Source organism: Mustelus asterias, unplaced genomic scaffold (assembly GCF_964213995.1).
Source record: "Mustelus asterias unplaced genomic scaffold, sMusAst1.hap1.1 HAP1_SCAFFOLD_4920, whole genome shotgun sequence".
NCBI lineage: Eukaryota > Metazoa > Chordata > Chondrichthyes > Carcharhiniformes > Triakidae > Mustelus > Mustelus asterias.
In genome coordinates, this window is record NW_027594863.1 from 1 (window position 1) to 11,455 (window position 11,455).

An 11,455-nucleotide genomic window follows, 5' to 3' on the forward strand; every position below is an offset into this window, starting at 1 on the left:
CCGTCTCCTGCGGAACACTATCGAGAGAGAGAGAGAGGAGATTAAAATCGTGGATTTCCCCGGGGGGACTGGCCATTCGGCCCCTCTGCTGCATGCTGTCCCCTACCCACCCCCACCGCAGCTCCACTCACCACCCTCTGTGATGGTTGGGGACTGTGGGGTGGGGATTGGGGGTGGGGATTGGGGATTGGGGGCGGGGTTTGGGGAGTGGGGGCGTGGTTTGGGATTGTGGGCGGGGTTTGGGATTGGGGGCGGGGTTTGGGGTTGGGGGCGGGGTTTGGGATTGGGGGCGGGGGTTTGGGGATTGGGGGCGGGGTTTGGGATTGGGGGCGGGGTTTGGGATTGGGGCGGGTTTGGGATTGGGGGTGGGGGTGGGATTTGGTGATTGGGGGCAGGGTTAGGGGGCAGGGTTTGGGATTGTGGGCGGGGTTTGGGATTGTGGGCAGGGTTTGGGATTGGGGGCGGGGTTTGGGATTGTGGGCGGGGTTTGGGATTGGGGGCGGGGTTTGGGATTGGGGCGGGGTTTGGTATTGGGGGTGGGGGTGGGGTTTGGGGGTGGGATTTGGTGATTGGGGGCAGGGTTAGGGGGCAGGGTTTGGGATTGGGGGCGGGGTTTGGGATTGTGGGCAGGGTTTGGGATTGGGGGCGGGGTTTGGGATTGTGGGCGGGGTCTGAGATTGGGGGCGGGGTTTGGGATTGGGGCGGGGTTTGGGATTGGGGGTGGGGGGGGGTTTGGGGGTGGGATTTGGTGATTGGGGGCAGGGTTAGGGGGCAGGGTTTGGGATTGGGGGTGGGGTTTGGGGAGTGGGGGTGGGGTTTGGGATTGTGGGCGGGGTTTGGGATTGTGGGCGGGGTTTGGGATTGGGGGCGGGGTTTGGGATTGTGGGCGGGGTTTGGGATTGTGGGCGGGGTTTGGGATTGGGGCGGGGTTTGGGATTGGGGGTGGGGGTGGGATTTGGTGATTGGGGGCAGGGTTAGGGGGCAGGGTTTGGGATTGGGGTGGGGTTTGGGGAGTGGGGGTGGGGTTTGGGATTGTGGGCGGGGTTTGGGATTGTGGGCAGGGTTTGGGGGTGGAGTTTGGGGGTGGGATTTGGTGATTGGGGGCAGGGTGAGGGGGCAGGGTTTGGGATTGTGGGCAGGGTTTGGGATTGGGGGCGGGGTTTGGGATTGTGGGCGGGGTCTGAGATTGGGGGCAGGGTTTGGGATTGGGGCGGGGTTTGGGATTGGGGGTGGGGGGGGGGTTTGGGGGTGGGATTTGGTGATTGGGGGCAGGGTGAGGGGGCAGGGTTTGGGATTGGGGTGGGGTTTGGGGAGTGGGGGCGGGTTTGGGATTGTGGGCGGGGTTTGGGATTGTGGGCAGGGTTTGGGGGTGGAGTTTGGGGGTGGGATTTGGTGATTGGGGGCAGGGTGAGGGGGCAGGGTTTGGGATTGGGGTGGGGTTTGGGGAGTGGGGGCGGGGTTTGGGATTGGGGGCGGGGTTTGGGGATTGGGGGAGCAGGCTCGAAGGGCCAAATGGCCTCCACCAGCTCCTATCTTCGACATTTCTCTGGAGACCCGATGTCTGTTTTTGGTTACAATACGGAGACTGGAACTGTGCACGGTGCTCCCAGTGTGGGTCTAACCGAGGGATATGGAGACTGGAACTGTGCACGGTGCTCCCAGTGTGGGTCTAACCGAGGGATATGGAGACTGGAACTGTGCACAGTGCTCCCAGTGTGGGTCTAACCGAGGGATATGGAGACTGGAACTGTGCACAGTGCTCCCAGTGTGGGTCTAACCGAGGGATATGGAGACTGGAACTGTGCACAGTGCTCCCAGTGTGGGTCTAACCGAGGGATATGGAGACTGGAACTGTGCACAGTGCTCCCAGTGTGGGTCTAACCGAGGGATACGGAGACCGGAACTGTGCACGGTGCTCCCAGTGTGGGTCTAACCGAGGGATACGGAGACCGGAACTGTGCACGGTGCTCCCAGTGTGGGTCTAACCGAGGGATACGGAGACCGGAACTGTGCACGGTGCTCCCAGTGTGGGTCTAACCGAGGGACACGGAGACCGGAACTGTGCACGGTGCTCCCAGTGTGGGTCTAACCGAGGGATACGGAGACTGGAACTGTGCACGGTGCTCCCAGTGTGGGTCTAACCGAGGGACACGGAGACTGGAACTGTGCACGGTGCTCCCAGTGTGGGTCGAACCGAGGGACACGGAGACCGGAACTGTGCACGGTGCTCCCAGTGTGGGTCGAACCGAGGGATACGGAGACTGGAACTGTGCACGGTGCTCCCAGTGTGGGTCTAACCGAGGGATACGGAGACTGGAACTGTGCACGGTGCTCCCAGTGTGGGTCTAACCGAGGGATATGGAGACTGGAACTGTGCACGGTGCTCCCAGTGTGGGTCTAACCGAGGGATATGGAGACCGGAACTGTGCACAGTGCTCCCAGTGTGGGTCTAACCGAGGGATATGGAGACCGGAACTGTGCACAGTGCTCCCAGTGTGGGTCTAACCGAGGGATATGGAGACCGGAACTGTGCACGATGCTCCCAGTGTGGTCTAACCGAGGGATACGGAGACTGGAACTGTGCACGGTGCTCCCAGTGTGGGTCTAACCGAGGGATATGGAGACTGGAACTGTGCACGGTGCTCCCAGTGTGGTCTAACCGAGGGATACGGAGACTGGAACTGTGCACAGTGCTCCCAGTGTGGGTCTAACCGAGGGATACGGAGACTGGAACTGTGCACGGTGCTCCCAGTGTGGGTCTAACCGAGGGATACGGAGACTGGAACTGTGCACAGTGCTCCCAGTGTGGGTCTAACCGAGGGATACGGAGACTGGAACTGTGCACGGTGCTCCCAGTGTGGGTCTAACCGAGGGATACGGAGACTGGAACTGTGCACAGTGCTCCCAGTGTGGGTCTAACCGAGGGATACGGAGATTGGAACTGTGCACAGTGCTCCCAGTGTGGTCTAACCGAGGGATACAGAGACTGGAACTGTGCACGGTGCTCCCAGTGTGGTCTAACCGAGGGATACGGAGACTGGAACTGTGCACAGTGCTCCCAGTGTGGGTCTAACCGAGGGATACGGAGACTGGAACTGTGCACGGTGCTCCCAGTGTGGTCTAACCGAGGGATACGGAGACTGGAACTGTGCACGGTGCTCCCAGTGTGGGTCGAACCGAGGGATATGGAGACTGGAACTGTGCACGGTGCTCCCAGTGTGGATCTAACCGAGGGATACGGAGATTGGAACTGTGCACAGTGCTCCCAGTGTGGTCTAACCGAGGCATACAGAGACTGGAACTGTGCACGGTGCTCCCAGTGTGGTCTAACCGAGGGATACGGAGACTGGAACTGTGCACAGTGCTCCCAGTGTGGGTCTAACCGAGGGATACGGAGACTGGAACTGTGCACGGTGCTCCCAGTGTGGTCTAACCGAGGGATACGGAGACTGGAACTGTGCACGGTGCTCCCAGTGTGGGTCTAACCGAGGGATACGGAGACTGGAACTGTGCACGGTGCTCCCAGTGTGGATCTAACCGAGGGATACGGAGATTGAAACTGTGCACAGTGCTCCCAGTGTGGTCTAACCGAGGGATACAGAGACTGGAACTGTGCACGGTGCTCCCAGTGTGGTCTAACCGAGGGATACGGAGACTGGAACTGTGCACAGTGCTCCCAGTGTGGGTCTAACCGAGGGATACAGAGACTGGAACTGTGCACAGTGCTCCCAGTGTGGGTCTAACCGAGGGATACGGAGACCGGAACTGTGCACGGTGCTCCCAGTGTGGTCTAACCGAGGGATACGGAGACCGGAACTGTGCACGGTGCTCCCAGTGTGGTCTAACCGAGGGATACGGAGACTGGAACTGTGCACGGTGCTCCCAGTGTGGGTCTAACTGAGGGATACGGAGACTGGAACTGTGCACAGTGCTCCCAGTGTGGGACTAACCGAGGGATACGGAGACTGGAACTGTGCACGGTGCTCCCAGTGTGGTCTAACCGAGGGATACAGAGACTGGAACTGTGCACGGTGCTCCCAGTGTGGTCTAACCGAGGGATACAGAGACTGGAACTGTGCACGGTGCTCCCAGTGTGGTCTAACCGAGGGATACGGAGACTGGAACTGTGCACAGTGCTCCCAGTGTGGGTCTAACCGAGGGATACAGAGACTGGAACTGTGCACAGTGCTCCCAGTGTGGGTCGAACCGAGGGATACGGAGACCGGAACTGTGCACGGTGCTCCCAGTGTGGTCTAACCGAGGGATACGGAGACCGGAACTGTGCACAGTGCTCCCAGTGTGGGTCTAACCGAGGGATACAGAGACCGGAACTGTGCACGGTGCTCCCAGTGTGGGTCTAACCGAGGGATACAGAGACTGGAACTGTGCACAGTGCTCCCAGTGTGGTATAACCGAGGGATACGGAGACTGGAACTGTGCACGGTTCTCCCAGTGTGGGTCTAACCGAGGGATACGGAGACTGGAACTGTACACGGTGCTCCCAGTGTGGGTCTAACCGAGGGATACGGAGACTGGAACTGTGCACAGTGCTCCCAGTGTGGTCTAACCGAGGGATATGGAGACTGGAACTGTGCACGGTGCTCCCAGTGTGGGTCTAACCGAGGGATATGGAGACCGGAACTGTGCACAGTGCTCCCAGTGTGGGTCTAACCGAGGGATACGGAGACTGGAACTGTGCACAGTGCTCCCAGTGTGGGTCTAACCGAGGGATACGGAGACTGGAACTGTGCACGGTGCTCCCAGTGTGGGTCTAACCGAGGGATACGGAGACTGGAACTGTGCACAGTGCTCCCAGTGTGGGTCTGACCGAGGGATACGGAGACTGGAACTGTGCACGGTGCTCCCAGTGTGGATCTAACCGAGGGATACCGAGATTGGAACTGTGCACAGTGCTCCCAGTGTGGTCTAACCGAGGGATACAGAGACTGGAACTGTGCACGGTGCTCCCAGTGTGGTCTAACCGAGGGATACGGAGACTGGAACTGTGCACAGTGCTCCCAGTGTGGGTCTAACCGAGGGATACGGAGACTGGAACTATGCACAGTGCTCCCAGTGTGGGTCGAACCGAGGGATACGGAGACTGGAACTGTGCACGGTGCTCCCAGTGTGGGTCTAACCGAGGGATACAGAGACCGGAACTGTGCACAGTGCTCCCAGTGTGGGTCTAACCGAGGGATACGGAGACTGGAACTGTGCACAGTGCTCCCAGTGTGGGTCTAACCGAGGGATACGGAGACTGGAACTGTGCACGGTGCTCCCAGTGTGGATCTCACCGAGGGATACGGAGATTGGAACTGTGCACAGTGCTCCCAGTGTGGTCTAACCGAGGGATACAGAGACTGGAACTGTGCACGGTGCTCCCAGTGTGGTCTAACCGAGGGATACGGAGACTGGAACTGTGCACAGTGCTCCCAGTGTGGGTCTAACCGAGGGATACGGAGACCGGAACTGTGCACGGTGCTCCCAGTGTGGTCTAACCGAGGGATACGGAGACCGGAACTGTGCACGGTGCTCCCAGTGTGGTCTAACCGAGGGATACGGAGACTGGAACTGTGCACGGTGCTCCCAGTGTGGGTCTAACTGAGGGATACGGAGACTGGAACTGTGCACAGTGCTCCCAGTGTGGGTCTAACCGAGGGATACGGAGACTGGAACTGTGCACGGTGCTCCCAGTGTGGTCTAACCGAGGGATACAGAGACTGGAACTGTGCACGGTGCTCCCAGTGTGGTCTAACCGAGGGATTCGGAGACTGGAACTGTGCACAGTGCTCCCAGTGTGGTCTAACCGAGGGATACAGAGACTGGAACTGTGCACGGTGCTCCCAGTGTGGTCTAACCGAGGGATACGGAGACTGGAACTGTGCACAGTGCTCCCAGTGTGGGTCTAACCGAGGGATACGGAGACTGGAACTGTGCACAGTGCTCCCAGTGTGGGTCTAACCGAGGGATACGGAGACCGGAACTGTGCACGGTGCTCCCAGTGTGGTCTAACCGAGGGATACGGAGACCGGAACTGTGCACAGTGCTCCCAGTGTGGGTCTAACCGAGGGATACAGAGACCGGAACTGTGCACGGTGCTCCCAGTGTGGGTCTAACCGAGGGATACAGAGACTGGAACTGTGCACAGTGCTCCCAGTGTGGTCTAACCGAGGGATACGGAGACTGGAACTGTGCACGGTTCTCCCAGTGTGGGTCTAACCGAGGGATACGGAGACTGGAACTGTACACGGTGCTCCCAGTGTGGGTCTAACCGAGGGATACGGAGACTGGAACTGTGCACGGTGCTCCCAGTGTGGTCTAACCGAGGGATACGGAGACTGGAACTGTGCACAGTGCTCCCAGTGTGGGTCTAACCGAGGGATATGGAGACTGGAACTGTGCACAGTGCTCCCAGTGTGATCGAACCGAGGGATACGGAAACCCGAACTGTGCACAGTGCTCCCAGTGTGGGTTTAACTGAGGGATATGGAGACTGGAACTGTGCACGGTGCTCCCAGTGTGGTCTAACCGAGGGATACGGAGACTGTAACTGTGCACAGTGCTCCCAGTGTGGTCTAACTGAGGGATATAGAGACTGGAACTGTGCACAGTGCTCCCAGTTTGGTCTAACCGAGGGATACGGAGACCGGAACTGTGCACAGTGCTCCCAGTGTGGGTCTAACTGAGGGATATGGAGACTGGAACTGTGCACGGTGCTCCCAGTGTGGGTCTAACCGAGGGATACGGAGACTGGAACTGTGCACGGTGCTCCCAGTGTGGGTCTAACCGAGGGATATGGAGACTGGAACTGTGCACAGTGCTCCCAGTGTGGGTCTAACCGAGGGATATGGAGACTGGAACTGTGCACAGTGCTCCCAGTGTGGGTCTAACCGAGGGATATGGAGACTGGAACTGTGCACAGTGCTCCCAGTGTCGGTCTAACCGAGGGATATGGAGACTGGAACTGTGCACAGTGCTCCCAGTGTGGGTCTAACCGAGGGATATGGAGACTGGAACTGTGCACGGTGCTCCCAGTGTGGGTCTAACCGAGGGATATGGAGACTGGAACTGTGCACAGTGCTCCCAGTGTGGGTCTAACCGAGGGATATGGAGACTGGAACTGTGCACGGTGCTCCCAGTGTGGGTCTAACCGAGGGATATGGAGACTGGAACTGTGCACGGTGCTCCCAGTGTGGGTCTAACCGATGGATATGGAGACTGGAACTGTGCACGGTGCTCCCAGTGTGGGTCTAACCGATGGATATGGAGACTGGAACTGTGCACGGTGCTCCCAGTGTGGGTCTAACCGAGGGATATGGAGACTGGAACTGTGCACGGTGCTCCCAGTGTGGTCTAACTGAGGGATACGGAGACTGGAACTGTGCACGGTGCTCCCAGTGTGGGTCTAACCGAGGGATATGGAGACTGGAACTGTGCACAGTGCTCCCAGTGTGGTCTAACCGAGGGATACGGAGATTGGAACTGTGCACAGTGCTCCCAGTGTGGTCTAACCGAGGGATACGGAAATTGGAACTGTGCACAGTGCTCCCAGTGTGGTCTAACCGAGGGATACGGAGACCGGAACTGTGCACGGTGCTCCCAGTGTGGGTCTAACCGAGGGATACGGAGACTGGAACTGTGCACAGTGCTCCCAGTGTGGTCTAACCGAGGGATATGGAGACTGGAACTGTGCACAGTGCTCCCAGTGTGGGTCTAACCGAGGGATACGGAGACTGGAACTGTGCACGGTGCTCCCAGTGTGGGTCTAACCGAGGGACACGGAGACTGGAACTGTGCACAGTGCTCCCAGTGTGGTCTAACTGAGGGATACGGAGACTGGAACTGTGTACAGTGCTCCCAGTGTGGGTCTAACCGAGGGACACGGAGACTGGAACTGTGCACAGTTCTCCCAGTGTGGTCTAACTGAGGGATATGGAGACTGGAACTGTGTACAGTGCTCCCAGTGTGGGTCTAACCGAGGGATATGGAGACCGGTACTGTGCACAGTGCTCCCAGTGTGGGTCTAACCGAGGGATATGGAGACCGGAACTGTGCACAGTGCTCCCAGTGTGGGTCTAACCGAGGGATATGGAGACCGGAACTGTGCACGGTGCTCCCAGTGTGGTCTAACCGAGGGATACGGAGACTGGAACTGTGCACGGTGCTCCCAGTGTGGGTCAAACCGAGGGATACGGAGACTGGAACTGTGCACGGTGCTCCCAGTGTGGGTCTAACCGAGGGATACGGAGACTGGAACTGTGCACGGTGCTCCCAGTGTGGTCTAACCGAGGGATACGGAGACTGGAACTGTGCACGGTGCTCCCGGTGTGGTCTAACCGAGGGATACGGAGACTGGAACTGTGCACGGTGCTCCCAGTGTGGTCTAACCGAGGGATACGGAGACTGGAACTGTGCACAGTGCTCCCAGTGTGGGTCTAACCGAGGGATACGGAGACTGGAACTGTGCACGGTGCTCCCAGTGTGGTCTAACCAAGGGATACGGAGACTGGAACTGTGCACGGTGCTCCCAGTGTGGTCTAACCGAGGGATATGGAGACTGGAACTGTGCACAGTGCTCCCAGTGTGGGTCTAACCGAGGGATATGGAGACTGGAACTGTGCACGGTGCTCCCAGTGTGGGTCTAACCGAGGGATATGGAGACTGGAACTGTGCACAGTGCTCCCAGTGTGGGTCTAACTGAGGGATATGGAGACCGGAACTGTGCACAGTGCTCCCAGTGTGGGTCTAACCGAGGGATATGGAGACTGGAACTGTGCACAGTGCTCCCAGTGTGGGTCTAACCGAGGGATACGGAGACTGGAACTGTGCACAGTGCTCCCAGTGTGGGTCTAACCGAGGGATATGGAGACTGGAACTGTGCACGGTGCTCCCAGTGTGGGTCTAACCGAGGGATATGGAGACTGGAACTGTGCACAGTGCTCCCAGTGTGGGTCTAACTGAGGGATATGGAGACCGGAACTGTGCACAGTGCTCCCAGTGTGGGTCTAACCGAGGGATATGGAGACTGGAACTGTGCACGGTGCTCCCAGTGTGGGTCTAACCGAGGGATATGGAGACTGGAACTGTGCACGGTGCTCCCAGTGTGGGTCTAACCGAGGGATATGGAGACTGGAACTGTGCACAGTGCTCCCAGTGTGGGTCTAACCGAGGGATACGGAGACTGGAACTGTGCACGGTGCTCCCAGTGTGGTCTAACCGAGGGATATGGAGACTGGAACTGTGCACGGTGCTCCCAGTGTGGTCTAACCGAGGGATACGGAGACCGGAACTGTGCACAGTGCTCCCAGTGTGGGTCTAACCGAGGGATATGGAGACCGGAACTGTGCACAGTGCTCCCAGTGTGGGTCTAACCGAGGGATACGGAGACCGGAACTGTGCACGGTGCTCCCAGTGTGGGTCTAACCGAGGGATATGGAGACTGGAACTGTGCACGGTGCTCCCAGTGTGGGTCTAACCGAGGGATATGGAGACCGGAACTGTGCACAGTGCTCCCAGTGTGGGTCTAACCGAGGGATATGGAGACTGGAACTGTGCACAGTGCTCCCAGTGTGGGTCTAACCGAGGGACATGGAGACTGGAACTGTGCACGGTGCTCCCAGTGTGGGTCTAACCGAGGGATATGGAGACTGGAACTGTGCACGGTGCTCCCAGTGTGGGTCTAACCGAGGGATACGGAGACTGGAACTGTGCACGGTGCTCCCAGTGTGGTCTAACCGAGGGATACGGAGACTGGAACTGTGCACGGTGCTCCCAGTGTGGGTCTAACCGAGGGATACGGAGACTGGAACTGTGCACAGTGCTCCCAGTGTGGTCTAACCAAGGGATATGGAGACTGGAACTGTGCACGGTGCTCCCAGTGTGGTCTAACCAAGGGATATGGAGACTGGAACTGTGCACAGTGCTCCCAGTGTGGTCTAACCAAGGGACACGGAGACTGGAACTGTGCACGGTGCTCCCAGTGCGGGTCTAACCGAGGGATACGGAGACTGGAACTGTGCACGGTGCTCCCAGTGTGGGTCTAACCGAGGGATACGGAGACTGGAACTGTGCACAGTGCTCCCAGTGTGGTCTAACCGAGGGATATGGAGACTGGAACTGTGCACGGTGCTCCCAGTGTGGGTCTAACCGAGGGATATGGAGACCGGAACTGTGCACGGTGCTCCCAGTGTGGTCTAACCGAGGGATATAGAGAGTGCAGGGTCAAAGGGCTCTGTCTGACCCCTGACCTCCCGGAGGTCGGACAACCTTTTTACCTTTCCTTCTCTTTTTCTGGACGGTTTTCCTCTTCTTGGGCCGTGGGGCAGGATCCTGGATCGAGAGACAGAGAGAGAGAGACAGAGGAATTGTAAGTCGCTTTGTCAAAACACACATCTCCCCAAGGACTACCCCCACCCTCTCCCAGTCGGTATTCGCAGGTTAGACAAAAGCCCCAAGGGGACGAAAAAAGATTCAAATTTCATTGCAAAACACAACTGGAGATATAAATACCTGCTTGGTTCAAAACATGGACCCCGTATCTCTCAGTGCTGAGGGAGCGCCGCACTGTGGGAGGGTCGGTGCTGAGGGAGCGCCGCACTGTGGGAGGGTCAGTGCTGAGGGAGCGCCGCACTGTGGGAGGGTCGGTGCTGAGGGAGTGCCGCACTGTGGGAGGGTCGGTGCTGAGGGAGCGCCGCACTGTGGGAGGGTCGGTGCTGAGGGAGCGCCGCACTGTGGGAGGGTCAGTGCTGAGGGAGCGCCGCACTGTGGGGAGGGTCAGTGCTGAGGGAGCGCCGCACTGTGGGAGGGTCAGTGCTGAGGGAGCGCCGCACTGTGGGAGGGTCAGTGCTGAGGGAATGCCGCACTGTGGGAGGGTCAGTGCTGAGGGAGCGCTGCACTGTGGGAGGGTCGGTGCTGAGGGAGCGCCGCACTGTGGGGAGGGTCAGTGCTGAGGGAGCGCCGCACTGTGGGAGGGTCAGTGCTGAGGGAGCGCCGCACTGTGGGAGTATCAGTGCTGAGGGAGCGGTGCAGTGTTGGATCGTTCCAGATGGAATATTACCGTCTCTGGTGTCTCTCCTGTCAGAACATCAATATTCCCAAAGTGTGTGAGTGATCCCAGCTGTGATGTCATCGCGAGCGACCGTTTGCGTCGATCCCGATCTTTCTTCGTAACGTTGAGACGAATCATCATTGATTCTTCATACTGTATCCTATGGAGAGACAGAGAGAGAGACAGAGAGAGAGACAGAGAGAGAGACAGAGAGAGAGACAGAGAGACAGAGAGAGAGAGAGAGAGAGAGAGAGAGACAGAGAGAGAGACAGAGAGAGAGGCAGAGAGAGAGACAGAGAGACAGAGAGAGAGACAGAGGAGACAGAGAGAGAGCAAGAGAGACGAGCAGAGAGAGAGACAGAGAGAGAGACAGAGAGAGGAGACAGAGAGAGGAGACAGAGAGAGAGA

General features: G+C 58.5%; 1 long non-coding RNA gene across 1 annotated transcript; it reads right to left on the reverse strand.

Annotated features, from left to right (window-relative positions):
* On the reverse strand, nt 1–11,206 carry LOC144491285 (uncharacterized). The gene is made up of 3 exons (XR_013497419.1): nt 11,057–11,206; nt 10,275–10,329; nt 1–17 (listed from the first exon to the last, which is right to left on the reverse strand). It is a non-coding gene; the product is annotated as an uncharacterized LOC144491285 (long non-coding RNA).
* Between the last annotated feature and the right edge of the window lie 249 nt (nt 11,207–11,455).